The 20,414-nt window shown below is 37.7% G+C and overlaps 1 protein-coding gene across 3 annotated transcripts in view; it reads left to right on the top strand.

The window, feature by feature from the left end:
- Positions 1-20,414, top strand: part of GREM2 (gremlin 2, DAN family BMP antagonist) — a 107,451-nt gene that overhangs the window by 67,160 nt on the left and 19,877 nt on the right. Inside the window, exon 1 of one of the 3 annotated variants that reach the window (XM_074316785.2) lies at positions 13,669-13,812. The exons of the other annotated variants lie outside the window; for them this stretch is intronic. The gene's annotated coding sequence lies outside the window, so the exon portion shown is untranslated. Of the gene's footprint in view, positions 1-13,668; positions 13,813-20,414 lie in introns of those variants that run through there. 3 annotated transcript variants of the gene reach the window in all.

The following is a 20,414-nucleotide window of genomic DNA, read 5'->3' as shown; positions in this document are numbered from 1 at the left end:
CGAACAAGTCTTTAAACATGGCAGATGGGGCAGAAAATGGAACGGCGCTGAAGAGAAGAGAAGAGGAGAGAGAAGTGAGTAAACCAGCAGGGACTTGAGAATTTGCCTGAAGAGAACGTCCCACAGGAGAAAAGTCCCCTAGCCAGGACTGATGTTCTCGAGGCCTTCGCTTGTTGGCAACCAAAGGAGCAGCTCCAGCCCACCAGGGGCCAACCTTGCCCTGTGGGCTTTCCGTGAACTGCAGCAATCTGTGGGCCCCTTAGAGTTTCCTCTCTCTAGCCTTAAGGCCACATTATCCAGAAATAAGGACATTCATTTTCATCTCAGGCTTCTGAGAATGGTGAAAATGCAACCTGTTGTTATTCGAGCTTATCCAACCCTTTATCCAAGGAAAGTTTTCAAAACAGTTTATGGCCGAGAAAGTCACTTTCTCTTAGGGTTCACTACAAACATGAGCCAAAGACAGGCCATGCTATTCCTCAGATTGAAAGCCTATCTTCTTTTAATCTGAAAAGACAAAGTGGGAAGATGCCATGACAGCAGAAGAACAAAACAGAAGAATTCTCATTCTTGCCGGTAGCGTAGGAAATACACTGACTAGTGCCATCTCCTTCCGTAGTCCCTGTCTTCTTTGAAGAAGTACTTTTTTTCTTTGGGTTTAGATGTTGTTTAACGTGTTCTCTGCTACTCACAGTAGAGATTCCAGTCCTACTAAAACACAGACTCCCAGCTCAATTTTCCACCAGCAAGGAAACAGCCCATTCAAGGGCAAATCTTCTGGTTCTGTTTTGTTTGTTTTTTCGGTTCTATTCATGTTTTTCTCTCCTCTTCACTTGGCAGGGATTGAAGGACTAACAATGTCCCACTATCCACCCCCTCTTTAGAAAAGGAGCTCTTCAATGCAATAAGTTAGTCTAGACAAAGAAAATTAATGTAATTAGTAGAAAGCTTGCAAATGTACTGTGTAGGAGGCCCTGTCATTACAGACCCTCACCCAGACTCCTGTGGTTTGGTGTGTGTACAGAATGATACTTCTGGGTTTCCTCTCTGTAGAGAGGAATAAAATAATACTGGGTTTCAATTAGAGACATAACTGCGATTTAGTCAGGGGCATAGAACAGGGTGGCTGCCAGCTATGCCGAGCTAATGTCACAAGACATGGGATGCTGAGGCATCTGAGTTACCACAGCCCTCACACTCAATAAGACACCCAAGACTGGCAATTAGAATGCAGACAGAGCAAATATTTACATTTTGAGAAAACAAAAGAGGAGGAATCAACAACAGAATGAATCAAAACCACAAGATCTCAGATGTGGGCAAGCAAAGTGTCCCTGTCAGTGTGAAGCAGAAAGGCAGAATCAATTTCCAGTATTTGCAATTCAGAGATCTAGATGACTGGCAAATTTACAATAACAGTGCAGTTGATAATCTCTACTTCATTCATGTTACACGGAGTTTAACATGACAAGTCAATTGCCCTTTTCCTCCTTCCACCCTCCAAAGCCTACTAGTAGCTCCAAGTCATTTCTTCACCATGTGTATGTGAATTATGTGTTCCAGAGAGTCTGAATACATTATTTCAAGAGGGTCTTCCAAAGTCCTAGACAGGCTCACGCATATTTTAAAACCATGTATCAGTTCATAAATTCATTGTGCTCAAGAGCCTGTGTTCTGAATGATCAGAGAATGTGGTAAGATCTAAAATTAGACGCAAGTTAGGGCCTTGGATGGGGGTCCAGGAAAGGAGCGAGATGTTTGGCTCCTTTTTCCTCCAGAAGAGAGTAGGTAGATATGTTACTCTGTTTTTCTGAGTAGTTTGAGGCAGTTCACTCAGGCAAGTTGAGAGAATGGTTCTGGAGAAGGGGAGAATATCCTGGATCGTCAGGCACATACAAAGGAGACTTGTGACCAACAGGAAGAGCCTAAGTCAGTCTTTGTAACTGGGATGAGGATTAAGTTTTGACCAATTTGGCATGAACCAGGCTATTATAAGAAATCCAGAGGGGGTAATAAATAAAGATGGAATGATTGAGGCCTGGCTAGTGAGGAAAAGCGGCTCTGTGCACATGGCTTGACTTTAACATGGCAAATGATGCTAACGTTCCCCGTCCAAATGTCTCTAATTCTGAAATTCTATAAGCATGAGATGGTGTCTCAGCCCCTTTTGATCTACATCAACTCATAATGGATGTCTGCCATGCGCTTGGCATCGGTACTTGGGAAAATGACTTTGCTGCCAATTATCTGATAACTGTTATTTCATTTCTAAAATGCAATATCTAAAAATTGTTCATTTGAGAGATGTTTCAAAGCATTTTTAGCCAGTGTGCCAAGTTTCAGATTCATTTTGGGAGAGCCCCATACACATAGTATTTCACTCAATTTAATATTTTTTAAATAGGTAACATTGAGTACATGCTGTCTGTCAATCCCCATTCTAAAAAGTCTTTCCATGTCCTTAACACAAATGCGGGCAGGGGGAGAATTTGATGATTCCATGCTTTTGTCAACCTTTCCCAGGTTACTGAAGCTAAGGAAGGGAACTATTCTTAGTTCTACTTAAATGAGTTGACATTGTTCGGGGAATAATCAGTCAGGAAAGAGCTAAGAAGCAGCATTCTCGAGAGGATAAAAACATCTGAGAGTCAAAACAGAACCACAGACCTTAGCAACTGGGGCGCACTCAGCCTGAACTCCTGAACTTTTTAAAGTTAGTTGGTATGTAATAAGAGTAACTAAATTTAAGGTCAATGCGGCTGAGAAATTTTACTTTCTAGACAATCCTACTTCAACTTGTTCCTCTCTCTACTTATTGAATTTGAATTCTATTGTTTCAAACATATGAAATCTACTGATGTTTAATGTTTCTTTAGTTTAAGAAAGCATAATGCAGTCTTTTTATTGGGGTGATGGAGTCTGTCAATCATTTTAGGATTCAATGTCTGAAGCAAAGTTCTATAGAGAACATTATGGAAGTTATCGCATAAATCATGGGTAGTCTACAGGATTTATATTATTGATGTTTTTCCATTTTTATAATAGAGTAGTACACCCTCACTTTTTGTAGAGGTTAATGAACTCTTTTTGTTGTTTTTTTGGCCACTAGCTTCCTTTACCCCTTATAGCACTGTTTCCTGCATTTACCATGCTTCTTAAGCTCTCATCCTATTTCCATATCTGTGTTCTTTCAGTAGACAGCTTCAGAGAACAGAGAAGCGACCAGGCATGAATTCCCTCATCCTTAAAATTCACATCCCTCCCCAGCTAACAATTCTTTTCTCCTTACTTCCCATCTCAGAGAATGAGGTTATCTAATCTTGTCCAGCATTCTTTCTTTCCTCTATATTCACACTCCCCCTAGTTTTGCTCTCAATGTTAAACATATTCAAATAGCTCCCATTTTAAATTTCACATCTGGAAAAGGTAAATAAAAGAAAGGAAGGAGGAAGGAAAGAGGTAGGGAGGGAGGCTGGCTGTAATTTCTAAGGCCCATTCTAGCTTCTGGGGGGAAAACATTCTGTATTTGTTTTTTCTCCCACAGTATAACCCAAACTACTTTAACTGAGGTATCTAATTTGTTAGGAACTGATTGGTCATTTGAATCCCATCTTCTCTAATATGTGGCATTATACTTTGTTCAGGACTCAGGTTCTTCTGCCTTTCTTGGATTCTGGGTGTTCCTCCTTCCAAGCTTCTCTGTCTCCTTTGGAGGAATTTTATCCTCTTCTCATCCCAAATATCAGTTTTGTCTAAGGTTCAGTGTTTGCCTCTTTTAAACCTCGCATTACTCTTGGGAGATCTTATTCTTGTGAACACAACTACAGATGGCTTCCAGATCTAGCCCCAGCTGGAACTTTCTCTTAAACTCCAAACCCATATTTTCAACATACAATACTAACTATCCTAGGGAAAATTACCACACCCCTCTACTATATTGAGAATATTGAATTGCTCAGGCATGAGCATCAATTTCTCACCCTTCTTCACACCAGTGTACATTCTTACACATTTTCTCTAGGGTCAATGGCAAATTAAGGTCAACACATCCACCCGTGCACTTGGCTTCATGCCCCTTCCTTCCCATTTCATTGTAAATTCATTATATTTACAATGCTCCAGGATTCATCATATTCTTTTGCTTGTATGGTTTAAGTCTCATGCTTCTGTTAGCTTCCCTGTTCAGCATATATATATATATATATATATATATATATATATATATATATATATACACATATATCCCATTAAAATAAATAAATGGACAAGTAATAAATTATCTCCATTGAAGTTGCTTTTCTTTTAGCCACCTTGACTGAGGGCTGATTTTTTGCCTTCCCTTCTTAATCAATTTTCCTGAAAGAATAGCCTGTACTATGTTGCCAGCTTCTCACATCCTTTTCAATCTTCAGCCTCTTGCAATTTGGCTTCTGTGACACCTGCCGCAGTGGAATTGTTCTGACAAAGATCACTCATGTCCAAACTCAAAGGACTCACTTGAGTCCTATCTTACTCTTCTGACCACACCTGACACTGTAGATCACCCCCTGCTTCTTGATATTTTCTTTGTCTAGGTTTCCATGAAAGCTTTGGCTGAGCTTTGGCTTTATTTTACTCAAAGTCCCCTGTACAAATGCTTCTTTTTCACATTTGTCTTTTAAACATTGATTTCCCATCAGTGTCATTCTTGGCCCCTTGTTCGTTTTTTATGATCTTTCCTTTTATAATCTTTCTTCTTTCCAAACTCAGAGAAGTATTGTGGTTAAAAAACAAAAAAAAAAAAAAAAAAAAACAAAGAGAAAACCAATTTTGAAGACTTAGACAAACGTGAGTTGGAATCTCAGCTGCTACCCTTACTTTTTACTAACAACATAACCCAGGATAAATTACATAATTTCTCTGTTAGTTGTCATCTCTGTAAAAGGGAAATTTTCACATTCAGACTGACATTCGGGTATTAATGGAGATAATATTTGCATTAATATAAAGTATACATTACTTAATGCCTGCACATAGTAAGTACTTAAAACCATAATATTATTAATATTATTGTTGTTGTAATTATTTTTAATGCCGATAATTATGGACTCCAAAATCTATCATCATTGTCCCGGCCCTCTCCCCTGGGGTTCAGATTCACATCATTGCTCCTGGATGTCTCTCCTCAGAGACACCTCAAAGACACGATGTACAGCAGCAGACACCTCATTTTTCTCTTCGTCTCAGGACCCACCTGTCCTGCTGCATTCCCTTTCTCCCTTGATAGCTGCATATCTGGCTTCACCAAGTTTCCCATATCCAACGGTTTTGCCTCGCAAATCACTTTGTCTTCCCACCCATATGCCCATGCCCTATTCAGGCCTTCATTCTCTCTCACCTGGGTGATTGCACTGGGTTTCTGACTGTTCTCCTTAATTTTAGTTTTTCCCATTCCAGTGCATCTTTCAAATTGTGCTGCTCTCTTAGCTGCACGTGTGCTTTTCTCTTCTCAGAGCAAAACCTACCCGGGCTTCCTCATAATCCAAGCTCCCTAGTGAGGCGTGTGTGGCTTTCTGCCCAACCTGGTCCCCGCCTTCTTTTTAGATTTCAGTGAAGACTGGTTGTTGTAGTCTCTCCATGGCCCATCTGTTTGCTCATGCTGTCCCCCTGCCTTAGATGCCTCGCTCCTCCCTTCCTCACTCTCCTTCCATCTGTACATCCTGCTCAGGCCTGCCCCAGCTTCCCGCCACTGAACACCTCGAGGTTGAGCTCTTTGCAGCTTCTCGCAAGTTTTGGACTAACCCATGCATAACTATTGTGGTGCATTTTCCACCGAATTCTAGGTATCTGTTTACAAATTTGTCTTCCCAACAAATATATATCACCCAAAAGTAGCACCATGTCTCATTTGGCCTAATGTAGGAACATGTATCGATCTGAGTGAAACTTCACAGGCAACTCAAGAATGAAATGCCTTGACTGAACGGAGCATGTCTTCAAAAGTCTTTCCTGCTTCTCTATACTCTGTCTACTAGATTCCCAGGGCGGAGTCAGTTACCATTCACATTGTCATCCAAGCTAGAAACTCTGGAGGCACCGCTAATACTATCTCCTTCTCTCTTATCTCCAATATCTGTTCAATCACCAAAATTCTGTCTGCCCACCTACCCTCCAAACATTTCTCAAACCCATTTGCTTCTTTACATCCCAGTTGTTGATTCTGCCTTTAACTTTGGGGAGTCAAACATGGGGCCGCATATATTGCAATGGATTCCAATCTCTCCTTACCTCTAGACAGGACCACCCACCATTGTCCAGAGGGACTTCCCTATTACATGAATACATTATGTTTAAAATTCCAAAGGGACTGTCTCATGTCTTCAGGATAGAGTTCTACACCTTTAGCATGAGATACCAAGGTCTTCCCAAGTATAGAGTTTTCCAGATTCATTTCCCAGTATTTATCATGTACTTTGTACTTCAGTTATGGAGACCTACTCTTAGTTCTCGGGAAATTCAATGCCCTCACAAACTCTGGAACTCACCTATTCTCTTTGCCTGGAATCCCTTTCCTTTCCCCAGCCTTTTCAACTAGCTCATTTCTACTGATTCTTAAAGTACCAATTTAGATATTTCTTATTGTTCTTTGAAGAACTGATTTTGATTTCCCTGATCTCTACTCCCAGACCCCCTTTCTCCATGCACCATGCAGACCTGTCTCACATCTCTTACAATGCTTACTATATTGTATTGTAAGTGCCACCTCCCTTGCCCAACTCCTTAATAAAACTGTGAGTTCTTTCTGGTATGTTCTATTTCATAGCCACCTCTGTATTGTAATATCAATCATAGTACCTACTGTACATAAGCACTTGATTGCTGCTGGTTGAATGAGTGAATGAATGAATGAATACGAATAAAGTTCAGAAAAGTTAAACGATTTGAAAAGTATGAGGGAACGAGGGTACACTTCAAAGAAGAATGCTAAAGGCAGTAAACTGCATTGATTCTGAGCATGACTTTGGAGGATAAAGAACTTGGGTTGAATTCTACGCTGGCTGTTCATTAGTTATCTATATCTAGATAGGTACTTAACTTCTCTAAGTATTTCTTCCCTATCTGTAAAATGGTAAGAATAATAATGATGATGATGGAAATGATTACCTGAGATGGTTCTTGCAAATATCAATTAATATAACTTATACAATAGGGTTATTACAATACTTGACATAAGATTGTCCCTCAGTAAATGTCACTTATTTTTTACTACCTTGTATCTGTCAGATTGTTTTAAGTTGTACTTTTTAATTGATTAGTGTTTTAATTAAAAAATATTTGAATAATTAACATCAACTGTATAACTGGTTAATTTGGGGAAATTATCATTAAGTTCAAGCCTCATAAATGTATAGAGATGGAAAAGATGATAAAGAAATAGTGGCCTAAAAAGATTAAGATTTATGTCGTATAGCATGTTAGAGGTTAGTTAGTGAAGATCCAGGACTAGAACCCAAGTATGTATCACTGCCTATTATTTCCAGTTGCTTGGATTGCTAAAATCCACATGACTATTAGATTTTTAAGAAAACTGAGATCACCTAGAGACTCTTGAGTCCATGTAAGGGAGAAAGAAAATGCCAAATGGGTGGAGAAGTGGCCTTGTCACATCACGAGACACCAACTATGTCATTCTGTGCCTTTATTTCCTTTGTTTGGGAGGTTTTTCTTTTCGAAAGAAAGGAATAAGAATGCTGTGGTAAATGATAAAATACTATTACATATAAATCTAATTAAAATTACAGCAACTATAAACCCTGATTTGAGACGGACATGTTTCCCAGGGCTGGCATGCAGCTCTGATCATGTTTAATTTCAGAGCTAGCTTTAATTATATTGCCTTACAGTCTAGCTTTAACTATATTGCCTTTTGCCTATTAAGTTATCTTCCAGAAAAATCAAAATTTTAATTATATTATCAATTTGTTTGAGGTACTCCAACAGGATAAGGTAAAGAAAGAAACTTTATAAATAGAGATGGAGACAGCTGAGAGAACATGATAGAAAAATATCAGTTTGTGCCAGAAGAGGGGGAAAAATATCACTATATGACTGAGAATATTTCTTCTTCTTATGGGAATCCAAAAGGGAGCTTCTAAATGAGTCTTTCTTGGTTAAGGGAGTTTCCTAATTTTATGAGTTTCTTGGTAATAAGTTCAATCATCCCAATTATTTGTCACCAAATCTGATTGAAGACTTAATAGAATAAAATTAAGCCCTTAATAACACAGGCTCCTAGATGTCTGTCATCATTTCAAAGTTTATAGGATTGTCTGTTTTTGCCCTGAAATTTCTTTACTACAGCAAAAGTTACCTCTAGAAAGCATTGTGTTTTTCCATTCGATTTATTTGTTCACTTTGCATTATTGTTCACTTGCAAATGATTAAAAGACAAAAATGAATGATTCTCTCAAATTGTGAGGCCTAATTTTTATTGTTTATATTCAAGGAAAAATACGACAGAAAGAACAGCATTCAACTTGGAGTCTTTTATACATGACTATTGTCAAAACAATCTCTGAACTTTTTGGTGATAGCGGCCCCCATAGAGCTTATCATTGCTTGCCTTATGTACCATTGATGTTTACATTTTTTTAAAAGAGTCATTTCACTTGGTGTTATTCCACATCAGAGTCATAAGTGATGATAGCCATCATCTAAAATTGTGTGTAACGTTCACCTTGAATTTTATGTTTTTTTATGCACTACAATGTCAAGATACCTTTTTTTTTTACCCCAGGGAAGCCACATGTGCTCCTTCTGATCCTTATACTCATGAAGGTATCATATATTTTAGGAAGGAATGTTGAGAGCTAGTTACATAGGAAATATCAGGAGAATAGCTTGGTTTTTTCATGTGAAATAAAGGTTATCAGAGAATTTAAAGCAGGAAAGAGTCTTAGAAATCATCTTGTCTGGAAGGTCCCAAAGTATGTCCCTTTGCATGTAACACCAGCCCGGGGAGATACTTCTCTGAAGTTTCCATTATCTTAGAACTCATGAACTCCTGCACACGATAACTCTCTTTTAGAGACTCACATATCACATTAGTCACATATATCTTCCAGAAAAGGAGGCTCTATAGCTATGTTAACCCTGCTTATTGTTATTTATCTGGTCACATAACTCTATTATTCCAGAACTCTAGCATTCAGAAGTTTGTATTTTAGGAAACAAGATTCTCCCTTTTCTTGAGAAACCTGGGGCCGGATAAGGTTATCAAATGGTCAATTAGTATTTAAAACTAGAACCTTGGCATTGAAACATGAACTAGCATTTCGGGACAACCTGTGCCCTAAGAATAGCTTGTCAAAGTCTTTGGGTAGTGATTGTAAGGGCTGCCTCTGTTTGCTTTCAAATTGCTTTTAGCATTGCAGTAGTATCTTAGAGTGTGTGCAAATAAACCTGGAAAAGACAAGGCTAAGAGGGATTAATGATACACTGACGTCAATTAGGAAAAGCATCACCAAAGCACCTACTCTGAGAGCTTAGGGAAATTTATAGAACTAATATAGAACTCATTCCATTACCATTTTCCTAAATTATTAAATATATATTTATTATTAAATATATATTTGTAGGGCTTTCTGATCATCCTGGAGTTTACTGATTAGCAGAGGTTTGCACAGATTTAAGTTGTTTCTGTTTTCTTTTCTTTTCATCTAATATATTCATTTACCGACTATTTTGTACAATAGGTATGTCGGCAAATTTTTGTACTAGCTTGCTGTAGAGCAGTAGCCCACATAGATTAGTCGGATGGAAAGTTATTTCTTGGAGATGGTTCTTTAGCTGGGGCCATGAGAACAACATTATGGGAGGGATCTGCTAATTTGTTAAATGAGTTGTCACTTTTCTATGTTTCTTCTGGTTCTGACATTAAATGCCTTGTCATTTCCTAAATTCTTTGATATATGTAATTGTCAGTTTAACAAACTTCGTAAGGAAAAACAGAGTCACTGGAAATTTTTAAAAACAGAAGTCTAACGAGTCAATCCAGAAAGCACAAAACAGATTACTGTGACATCACTGGAACACAACTTTGTAAGAAACCATCCATTTGACTTCTCTCACCTTACCAGAAAGTTGACAAAAAAGAAAATTTTCCTCAACACTCTCACACACCTACTGGACTAAGGCTAAAAGTTTCCTGTCATCATCAGAAGTGGCCAGGTAATAAAGGAAACCGAATCCAAACAGTTATATTCCTGTTTCACCTTAGGGCAACTTTGGCTGCTAAACACAGATGTTCATTAATTGCTGCCTTTAAGAAAGCCCCAAGTGCCCTTTCACTGGGATGTAGGAGACAGAGATGGGAAACAATTCAGGTTAAATAGCTCTCCCTGATGCAGCTTTGGCAAGGCTTGATGCTAAATCCAAGCTCTACTTGGATAGAAAGTGTTGTTCTAAGGCTAGAAAGTCATAAAACCCAAGCGGGCCGCTGTTTATTATTTCCTTGCCAAGCCCCTGGGTAATGCTGGAACTGAGGACATGGATGGAGGGGGCCAGGGAGACATTTTTTCAACTCATACTTGGCTTAGCAACTCACTGAACGAACTGCGAATGGGTTTGGCACGAACTGCTTAATTAATTCATTTAATTAATTTGATGTTGTCGTTTGGGGCTCTTAAATTTATCCCAAGTACACAATGCATTCCACTCCTAAAATATTTCCTTTTCAATTCAGATGCAACTTTTCTCCTTGTGGCCAACAATGTATGTTAGGGATTGCAGACAGGTGAATAAAGGAAAGAGTGAGTGGCTGTTGAGAATCATGGTCATTTAGGGTTTAGAAAGTACTCATTTAACAAATACAGAGGGTGCCAAAAAAAAATGTACACACATTTTAAGACAGGAAAAAATTGTATTAAAGTTGTAATACTCAATATATACTGCTAACAAATGATGAATGCTAGTCATGTGTATACATTTTTTGGCACCCCCGGTATTATTGAGGGCCTACTTCACTAAATTCACCCAGTAAAATCCAGTCTCAGAAATTTCAAAATTCCATAAGAAATCTCAATTGTAGCCCTCTGAGTAAAATTTGGTATTCAGATATTTCAATAGAGTCCAAACTTCTGTGAGCCTCTGTTTCCTCGAATATAACAAAGGAATAAGAAGCTTTCTGTACTTCAGAAGGTTCCCCATAGGGACAAAAATGAGATGTTGTATAAAGATGTTAGCACCACATCAGGCATCTAGCATCACAGATTAGCTATTGTAAGTGTTATATTAGCTAGTGCCTAAATTTTCTGTATCTCTCTGAAAACTATTTTTTGACTTTTCTACATTAACTTTTTTTCGTTCTATAATTTTATATTCCTCTGGTGCTAAGAAATAAAAATAAATAAATAAATAAATAAATAAATAAATAAAATCCAAGGGTAATTATGGTAATTTTAGTATTTCATGGCGGAATATGCAAAGACTTCCAATTCAGACACTTTTGGATTTGTCTTTTGTCTCCTCATATTGGTAGGTTTGTGATGTTGGACAAATCATTGAAGCCTCAGTTTGCTTATCTATGAGGCAGGGATGAGAGTATCACCCGTTTGCGTGACTGTGGTTAGGATGAGAGATTATGAACATTTTATTCCAGCTGTACAATAGGCATTAAATAAATGACAATTTGGTGATCTGCATTCCTTCCCCTCTTCTTCCTCTGTTACACCTTCCTTCCTTTTCTCTCTCCTCGCCCACCAACGCACACCTTCAGAACACTTTCTACTTTCAACAGGAGAAAAGTCGTTATGAACTATTTTGATGTTCTACCTTGTTCTCTTTGGTTGTCCTAAACAAGGCATTTTCTGTAAAATCTCAGTATACCCTAAGAATTTGGTCCAAAAGCAAAGACACTAAATTAATATTAATCTTCTTTCATGATATAAAATTGCTCTAATTACCTTTATGTAGTATTATTTTAAAGATTCTCTGTGAGACCAGTAAAGGGTTTCAAGTTACAAATAGAGAGTGATAGATGAAGATAAACAACTGTGCATTTTGCTAAACCTATCAAGACTAAATTTCCCTTTCTTTAATAAAACTTAATGACATTTTATATCTGGGCTACTGAGACAAGCAGAAGAAAATGTCAACACACTTAAAACAAGATTAATTAACCTGACATGGGTACAAATAAGTAACAGGAAGACGGACCCTATCCTCAAAGTGGGCTTAATTACTGTTTCCTGTTCACCAGGTCCCCTTCTGCTTCCCCTCCTTGACTTCTCAACCATCTCTCCATCTCACTAGTCTGAGCTTTGAGGATTGCTATTAGTAAGTATTGCTTAGCTAGTGGAACATCAGCTAACGGGGTTAAAAGGTAACAAGATAACTGACCCCATCCTGGGGGCTCAAGTTTCTCTCCAGCCAGTGCACTCAGGCATCACTTCATATGCCCAGGAAAGCAGCTTGGAAAGGCAATTTTTAACCTGGCAACATCGCATCCTTTTTTTTTTTTTTTTTTTTTTTCTCTGCTGCGTGTCCATATTGAGAAACTTTCACTGGAACTCAGAATTTTTTTATTTTTTTTTTAAGCAGTGAAAGAACAATGTGCATCTGTCCATTAGATGCTCTTAAAGGCACTTCCATGTAAGCACAGAGATTTGGAATTGCCTCAAAGACAGATAGGGGTCAGAGAGTGCCTGGTAGATCAGTAATAGAATATTTAAATCAAAGTACGCCTTGGGAGAGAGCCAAGTTAGAGAAGAAGGCCTGAGTAACCCGATCCAGGCTACGGCATTGATGATCGTGCGAGCAGCTGCAGCCAGGGCCCTCTGGATGGCTTGCCTGGACGGCTGAACAAGCCGGGAGGACATGGATTTAGATGCTTGCTGGATTAGTGATACAGGCAGAGAGAAGACTGATTTGCTTTGATTTCTGCAGAAACCAGCACATTAAACTCATGTGCTGATTATAAGAAGGGCCTTCATTTTGATAAAGTAATCATCCCAAACCACCCATCCAATGTATTCATTGTGATGACACTATCATAAAATATGGCTCCTCGTGTCTCCAGGCTGATTTGCCCACCACCTGGATCCTGGAATCATCATTAGAGAGGCATGGTAGTAACTTAATGTCCTCCCAAGGCTTTCTAAATCCTAACCCCGAACTTGTGAATATGTTCACCTAAGGGCAAAAAGGGTTTTGCAGTGGTGATTAAGCTAAGGCTCGTGAGATGGGGAGAGTATCTTGGATAATTTAGGTGAGCCCAATATAAATACATGAGTCCTTAAAGGCAAACCTCTCTTGGCTGTGGTCAGAGGGAGGTGTGAGTACAAAATAATGGTCAGAGAGATGCACCATTGCTGGCTTCCAAGATGGAGAAAGGGAGCCCTGAGCCAACGAATGTGAGTAGCCTTTAGAAGCCAGAAAGGAAACGGATTCCCTCCGAGAGCCTCCAGAAAGGAACACAGCCCTGAGGACACCTTGATGCCACCCCACTGAGGCCATGTCAGACTTCTACAGAACTGTGAGATAATAACTTTGTGTTGATTTAGCCACTAAATTTGTGGTAATTTGCTATGACAGCCATAGAAAAGGAGTACAGGAGGATTACAGGTTTTAGGCAAGGCCCTTGCCTGGGCCCTTCATTCTAGAAAATTCCCTCCTGATCCCAGGCTGAGAGCCAGGACAACCTTAAGAACCATACTTGGGGGTCGCTGCTCATCTCTCCAAAGGAAGGACTCCAGAGAGACAACAAGGAACCACAGTCCTACCGGCAACACCACCCCTAACCTCAGCACGAAGGTGCAGCTAAGCAACCTTACGGTAAGAAGAAATCATGACATTTCCTGCCTGATAAGTGTGTAATTGGAGATGGTATTGGAAACAAGAGGAGGTTTGTACAGAATTCAGCGTTCCAGGGAGAAGGGACAGTAAGGGAGTGAGTACCAGTCACTTCTGCCCACTAGCTGTTTCATATCCCTTATCACGTCTGACTTAGCTGAGGTTCCTGAGAAAGTGGAGAAAACTGAGACTCAGAGCAGTGGTGTGAACTGTCCAAGGTCAGAGAGTCTCTTAGTAGCTGTGACACAAGGCAAGAAGCAGACCTGCCTGACTGCGAAACCCACGGGCTCTCCACAACTCTGAGCTGCTCCTGGCATAGCTGTTCACTGCCATTGCTTCAGCCACTTCTTCATAAGGTCACTTTGGGCTTGTGCTGAAGAGGCTGAGGCCCTGCTGATATGTCTATTTTGATCTTGGAACTAGTTCAGAAAATCACGGTAGGAAAAAAGAGTGCAAAAGAAAGGTCATCAAAAAGTAAACATATTTCAACCTAGTATGGCTTTTTTGTTTTGTGTCACCCTTGAAAAGGCCTTTGCCACACTTAGATTTTTAAAAAGTACTCCTTCTGTGACTTTTTCTGATACATTTCCCTTTTAGTTAAATCTGAGATCCATGGTGAATTTATACTGGTACAATGTGAGCCATGGACTCAACTCCATATTTTACAGATGACTTTTCAGTTGTCCCCGCACCATTTATTGTATAACCTGTAATTCCTTACTTAGGCAAAATGCCACCATAATACTTCCTAAATATCCATTACCTGAGTCATTTTTCCAAACTTCCTATTCTGTCCCATAAACAAATCAAAAGATAATCAACTGGATAAAAAAATAATTGCAACACTTATACTTATCACAGACAAAGGGTATACTCTATAAAGAGCTTCTAAAAATTAAATAAAATGAGCAAAAGATATAAACAGACATTTCATAAAAAGGGATACAAAAATATATTTAAACAAATGAAAAATTTCTTAACCTTTCTCTTAATGGGGGGATGAAAATTAAAAGCATAATGAGACACCATTTTTAACCTTTGAGATTGGCAAAAATCCAAGTGTTAATAACACACTTTGTTGGCAGGAATATATAGTTACTGAGAATATAAATTGATCTGACCTCTAAAGAGGACTATTTAGAAATACCTATTAAAATTATGAAATACACATAGCCTTTGACCTAGAAATTTATATTAAGAATTTACATTAAAGGTGAAATTACACATGTGTAAATAACTCATGTGTAAGATTTTTCATTGCCACCCTGCATATAACTGCAAATAATACAGAGAAAAAAATCTACAGGATTATCAATAAGTTACTGGTTAAATACATTCTCACAACACATTTAATGAATTATGATGAGGGTCCCCAGAATAATGAGAGCTGTGTTTATGTACTATTATGGAGGTTTTGTAGATTTGTTGTTAAATCTCTCCCCAAAGAAAATCTCTCCCCAAAGAAAATTTGGAAACGTCTGGGGAACATATTTGGTGTCACATCTGAGGGGGAAAGAAGGGCTGCTACTGGGGATGCTCCTAAACATCCTACAATATACAGGGCAATCCCCCCCCAGTATATATATATATATATATATATATATATATATATATATATATATATATATATATAATTATCCAAGTCCAAAATATCAACAGTGCTGAGGTTGAGAAACTCTACTAGAATAATGATCAGAAACTGATTGTAATACATGCCTGTTGGGCTAAGGGACAGGGATGGGTAGAAACATTTCAGGGATGGCTATGGAAAATCTTTCATTTTAATTGTTCATTTTGTTTCTTTCCTTGTGGCCCCTTGACCTTTTAAACAGCTCAAGGATATAAACCATATATATACACTCCATCTACATAGAAACTATATATATATATGTATATGTATATGTATATGTATATGTATATGTATATACATACACATACACACACACACACACATATATATATATATATATATATATATATATATATATATATATATATATATACAGTTTCTATGTAGATGGAGTGTTTCCTCCTGGAAAGGTGCTCCAAACAATAGAGTGAAATAGAAGAATGAAGTTGCAATGTACTGTATCTGACCAAACAGGTTTTGGTCTTAGCAAACACCAGAAAAAATTGTAACATAAATTACTAGAAGTTACAAAGGTGTAAGTTATTGTTTTCTCAGGGGCAAGGACAAACATTCCTATAAAAGGCAACTGATAGTGCAGAGGTGCCTTTTGATGAGAACTCCTGACAAGGTTGACTTTGGAGGTCCTTAGACCTCTGGATTTCTCTGGATTCATTTCAAAACTGTACTGTAAATTTTCATTATTAGTGGCTCCTGCTCCATGTCGACACTAGATGTTGACAGAAAGGTAGTAAAATTGTATTTACCATTAAACCTCTACCCTCCCTCTTGATTACCAGTGGCTGTTCCAAAGCCACTTTACCAAGATAAAGCATTCGACAGCGTATTGAATGTGCCAGAAGCTGAATTCACTGTGATCAAGGCAAGACTTTGGCCAGAGACTTATTCATGACTTTCCCTGGCAAAGGTTCTAAGAGTCTATGCTCTATATTTACTCTTTTATTTTAGTTTCAACACTTTCTCAATCTCTCTCTCTGCTTCAAGAATTTCTGAGACATTTCAATTATTGTTTTAGGTTTAAAATTATATTTAAAAACACACATTGCCAAAAAAAATCACATATGTGCACCCCAATATATATATTTAATATTGGGGGCCTTACACATAGAAAGAGTTGGCCATTTTAAGCACAATAAAAGAGACCCGAGGAAAGCTCTCTAATATGAACAGATAATTTAACATGTTATTAATACATGATATTCCACCATTTGTGCTTCTTTAGGGATACTTACTGACTTTTCCTGATTCATGTTTAAAGTATATAAAAAATAAGAAACCACAGGCAAGAGCATACAAATGTCTTCATGTGTGGACGTTTATAAGCTTTCCCCATCACTCACTAGACAGAACAAGAAGATGTGAAGCCTTTGTAACTTAGAGCAGAGGAACTAGAAGAGAATAGGGGACTCAAAGATGGAATTTAGTGGAGTCAAAAGCAAATTTTACGTGAAATACAGTTATATTAAGAGTTTATTTTGGTACTTTATTCTACCTTTTCTGCTTTCCCAAAAATATGAGAGGATACTGAACCAGACTGTTGGTTTGAAGATAAACTTGGCCAAAAAAAAATATCTTTGTGTCCACTAATACAAAATATTATACCAAAAAGTTTCTTTTAAGATAAATATAAATGTAAAAAGATAATTATTGCTCTCAATGACTTTATAATCTCTCATGAAACTTCAGCCTATCTGCAAGCAGAGTCTATTCTCCACACTGCCCCAGAGTTTCATCCAGCTGTCACTGTTTTGTGAAAATAGACAGTCAGGTTCAAGGTGGGTATTTGACCTACTGTATTCTGTAGCTTGGATTCCTGTGTTTGAAGGAGAATGGACAAGAGGATCATAAGGGCCTAGCCCAACTTCCCAACTCTAAGACATAACTCCTACTCTTTTTTTTTTTTTTTTTAAAGAGGGCACAGCTCATAGTGGTCCATAAGGGGATTGAATTGAACTGGCAACCTTGGCGTTATTAGCACCACACTCTAACCAACTGACCTAACTGGCCACCCCATAACTCTTACTCTCAGAGAGTAAATTAAGGAAATTGAGGAAATTGAGCCTAAGGAAAATGCAAAAATAATGACAAGGTGCCCTCCACTCACAAAAAAAAAAAAAAAAAAAAAAAAAAAAAAGGAGGAAGAACCATGAGCTTGGGATACACACACACACACACAAAATGTTTTCTAAAGTAGGTGAGTTTGAAGTGGCTTTTATAAGTGGGAAACTTCTGAAGAGTTCTGAAAAGGTTCTGATCTTTTCATACACCATTTTTAAGTATTATTCATTTTGCTTTAAATTTATTTTATGAAAAATGGAAATAAATTGACTATATTATTGAAAACAAGAATTGTGTCTTTCTGTTCCTAGAACATACTAGACAAACACCTAGGATTAATTTCAGGAGACTATAAGAAAAAGATAGAGGAAGAATCTTAATCTCTTATCCAAATATGGCTTCAGATTTTAAAAATATGTGTTAAGTGAATACCATATGTACTAATATCCAGTTTACCTTGACCTAGAGTTCAAAAATAGATATAGAAATTTAATATGATTAGTTTACCAATTAGAATAAAGCAATTTTATTTTTGGAAAATGATGGTCATAAAAGCTGGGTCCTGTTACCAGAAAAAAATAAGCATGAGAAAATACAGATTGTAACTAAGAGAGAAAAGGAGGGGAAAGAAATAATGAAGAAGCTAGAAGACAGTTATTATGGAAGAATCAGTCCAAACAGTGATGCTAGCAAAGAGCCATTATTATGGACAGGAAGAGAAAAAAAATACTAATTACAATGATATCCCCAATCCAAGCGCATTCAGTATATGAGCAAATGGCTCTATACGTATAACTAACCTTTGGTTTTCCTGAAACTATTATGTGAAACATGCATTTGGAAAACTTAAGGGGTGATTCTTCAACTTCCAAAAATATCTGCTTTTTAAAAGAATCCACTGTCAGATTCCTTCACATAGTTAGGAGCTTTCAGCCTAATACATTTTAAATGATTCAATCCCTAAAATTTGGCTTCCACCAAGACTATTATCTCTTGAAGTTGACAATCAGCTTTGTTTCTCTCTAAAACTCAGGGAACTTGAAAAAGCAACACACCATTGAAAGAACAATTTATTGCACTCTGAAAACCCACAAGAACACTGGTCTTTATAATTAACTGGCATGCTGTCAAGAAATAAATTCATCGAGAAATAAAAACATGCTGTCTTTCGGAAAGACAGTCTGTACTTTGAGAGACTTTGTTTTCCAAGTAGTGGTGCTCAGTAGTGCCAAGCCATGCATGCAACTTTTACCCAAAGCCTCTTTTGACCAAAAGCACAAATTTGGGGGCAGGATCACCCATTTGTTGCCACACAGAAGGATGTTTCTTTTCCTGAGGTGGATGTTTCTGAATGAGATTTAGTTCTTTGATCAAAACATAATTTTCTAATGGAGTTACCTTTTCTTTTGAATTCATCTAGATGGCAAATCCAAAAATTCTTAGGTTTCAATTGTCAACTTTGCCCTTCAGACATGGGGAGAATTAATAGTTAAAAAGTGAGAAAGAAAGAGAAAAGACATTTCTCTCCACATAGTATAAACTAAGGGTATATTTTTTGTTCAGAATTTTTGCCCAAAAAAGCAAATACATTTAGCAAGAAAATTATTGATTTTACTTTTTACAAATGACTTAATTAGTCCTGTCTTTCCAACTGATGGTAGAATTTAAGAGATTATTATCTCTTAAATATTTCAAAACTTCAGGTTTTGCCTCTGCACCAGCATCTCTCTATTCCCTTGCCCTTCCAAGAATGTATATTCCTTTGCAAAGCACAAGCAGGTCAATTACAGCCTGAATTAATTGAGAAAATCTGACATCTTTAGATATGTGAAAACCAATTCTTTGGCTCACATGAAAGGAGTTTAACAGGCATGATTTACAGGAATTCTGAAATTTTGTTCTTACTGTGAAAGTGAATAGAAATGACATCAATGGTAAAACCTACTGCTTTGTAAGGTATGACCTTTTCTATCTTGGCATCTCCGAAGTGCCTTAGATTGATGGTAGAGAGGACTTCGGTTTGTGAAAGTCAGTAGGTTAGGTAGGGGACACGGTGTATAGTGCTATACTTAACGGACATCCCTCTGAAAGGCATTTTCTTCCCAGATGACCCCAAATGTATTTTGAAGTCTTTCTCTTAGATGCTCTTCTGATACTACCATTCAAAAAAAAAGTCTAATGAGATCCCCAAAGAAGGTAAGTAAGCTTAGGGAATAACAGAATAATAGTAAAGTTACTGATACTCATTTTAATGCCTCATTTGGATACAGAGAAAACATTAGATTTTCATTATCAAACATATTAATTGATTATGCAGTTGCTGATAATTGTGAATTTGCAGATTTGACCTGGGAATGCTTTGCAGTTTCTAAACACTTGCTATTAAGAGTCAGGGTTGGAGAGAACTCAATGACCTTGATTCCAAACCAAACTTCTCAGAAGTCCATGGAGCATACTGGGGGTAGGAGTGGGGGAGACTGCATGGGAGGTCTACCATAAAGGCTTAGATCTTTCTTATTAGAAGAAAGATCCATGATTTCAGTGACTGAGATCTAGAAACCTTTAGGAGCCAGAAGAGTCATCACCTAGTAATTTAGCATCAACTCTGTGGTTTAGTGGTGGTTCTTTTCTTGTTTAAGAGGGGGGATTGTTCAAACAATATAGTTGGTTTGAAATACATCCAGGACCAATGCAAACACCAAGTGGGCTGCCCAGAAACCACACATTGTTTCCTTCAGACAAAAGATAATGATGCACTAATGAGTTTTACCCTTTATTTCCCTCTCTGGAACACAGCCTCAGGAAGAAAACCCACAAAACAAAATTGTTAGTTCCAAAATTTACAATATTTTGCAATGACCCCTATCCTTTTTTCTTT

This window comes from Rhinolophus sinicus, chromosome 6, assembly GCF_057876585.1.
Source record: "Rhinolophus sinicus isolate RSI-liver-muscle chromosome 6, RSI-T2T, whole genome shotgun sequence".
In the NCBI taxonomy this organism is placed as follows: domain Eukaryota; kingdom Metazoa; phylum Chordata; class Mammalia; order Chiroptera; family Rhinolophidae; genus Rhinolophus; species Rhinolophus sinicus.
Note: the sequence above shows the minus strand (reverse complement) of the source record. Positions and strands in the feature narration are given on the sequence as shown.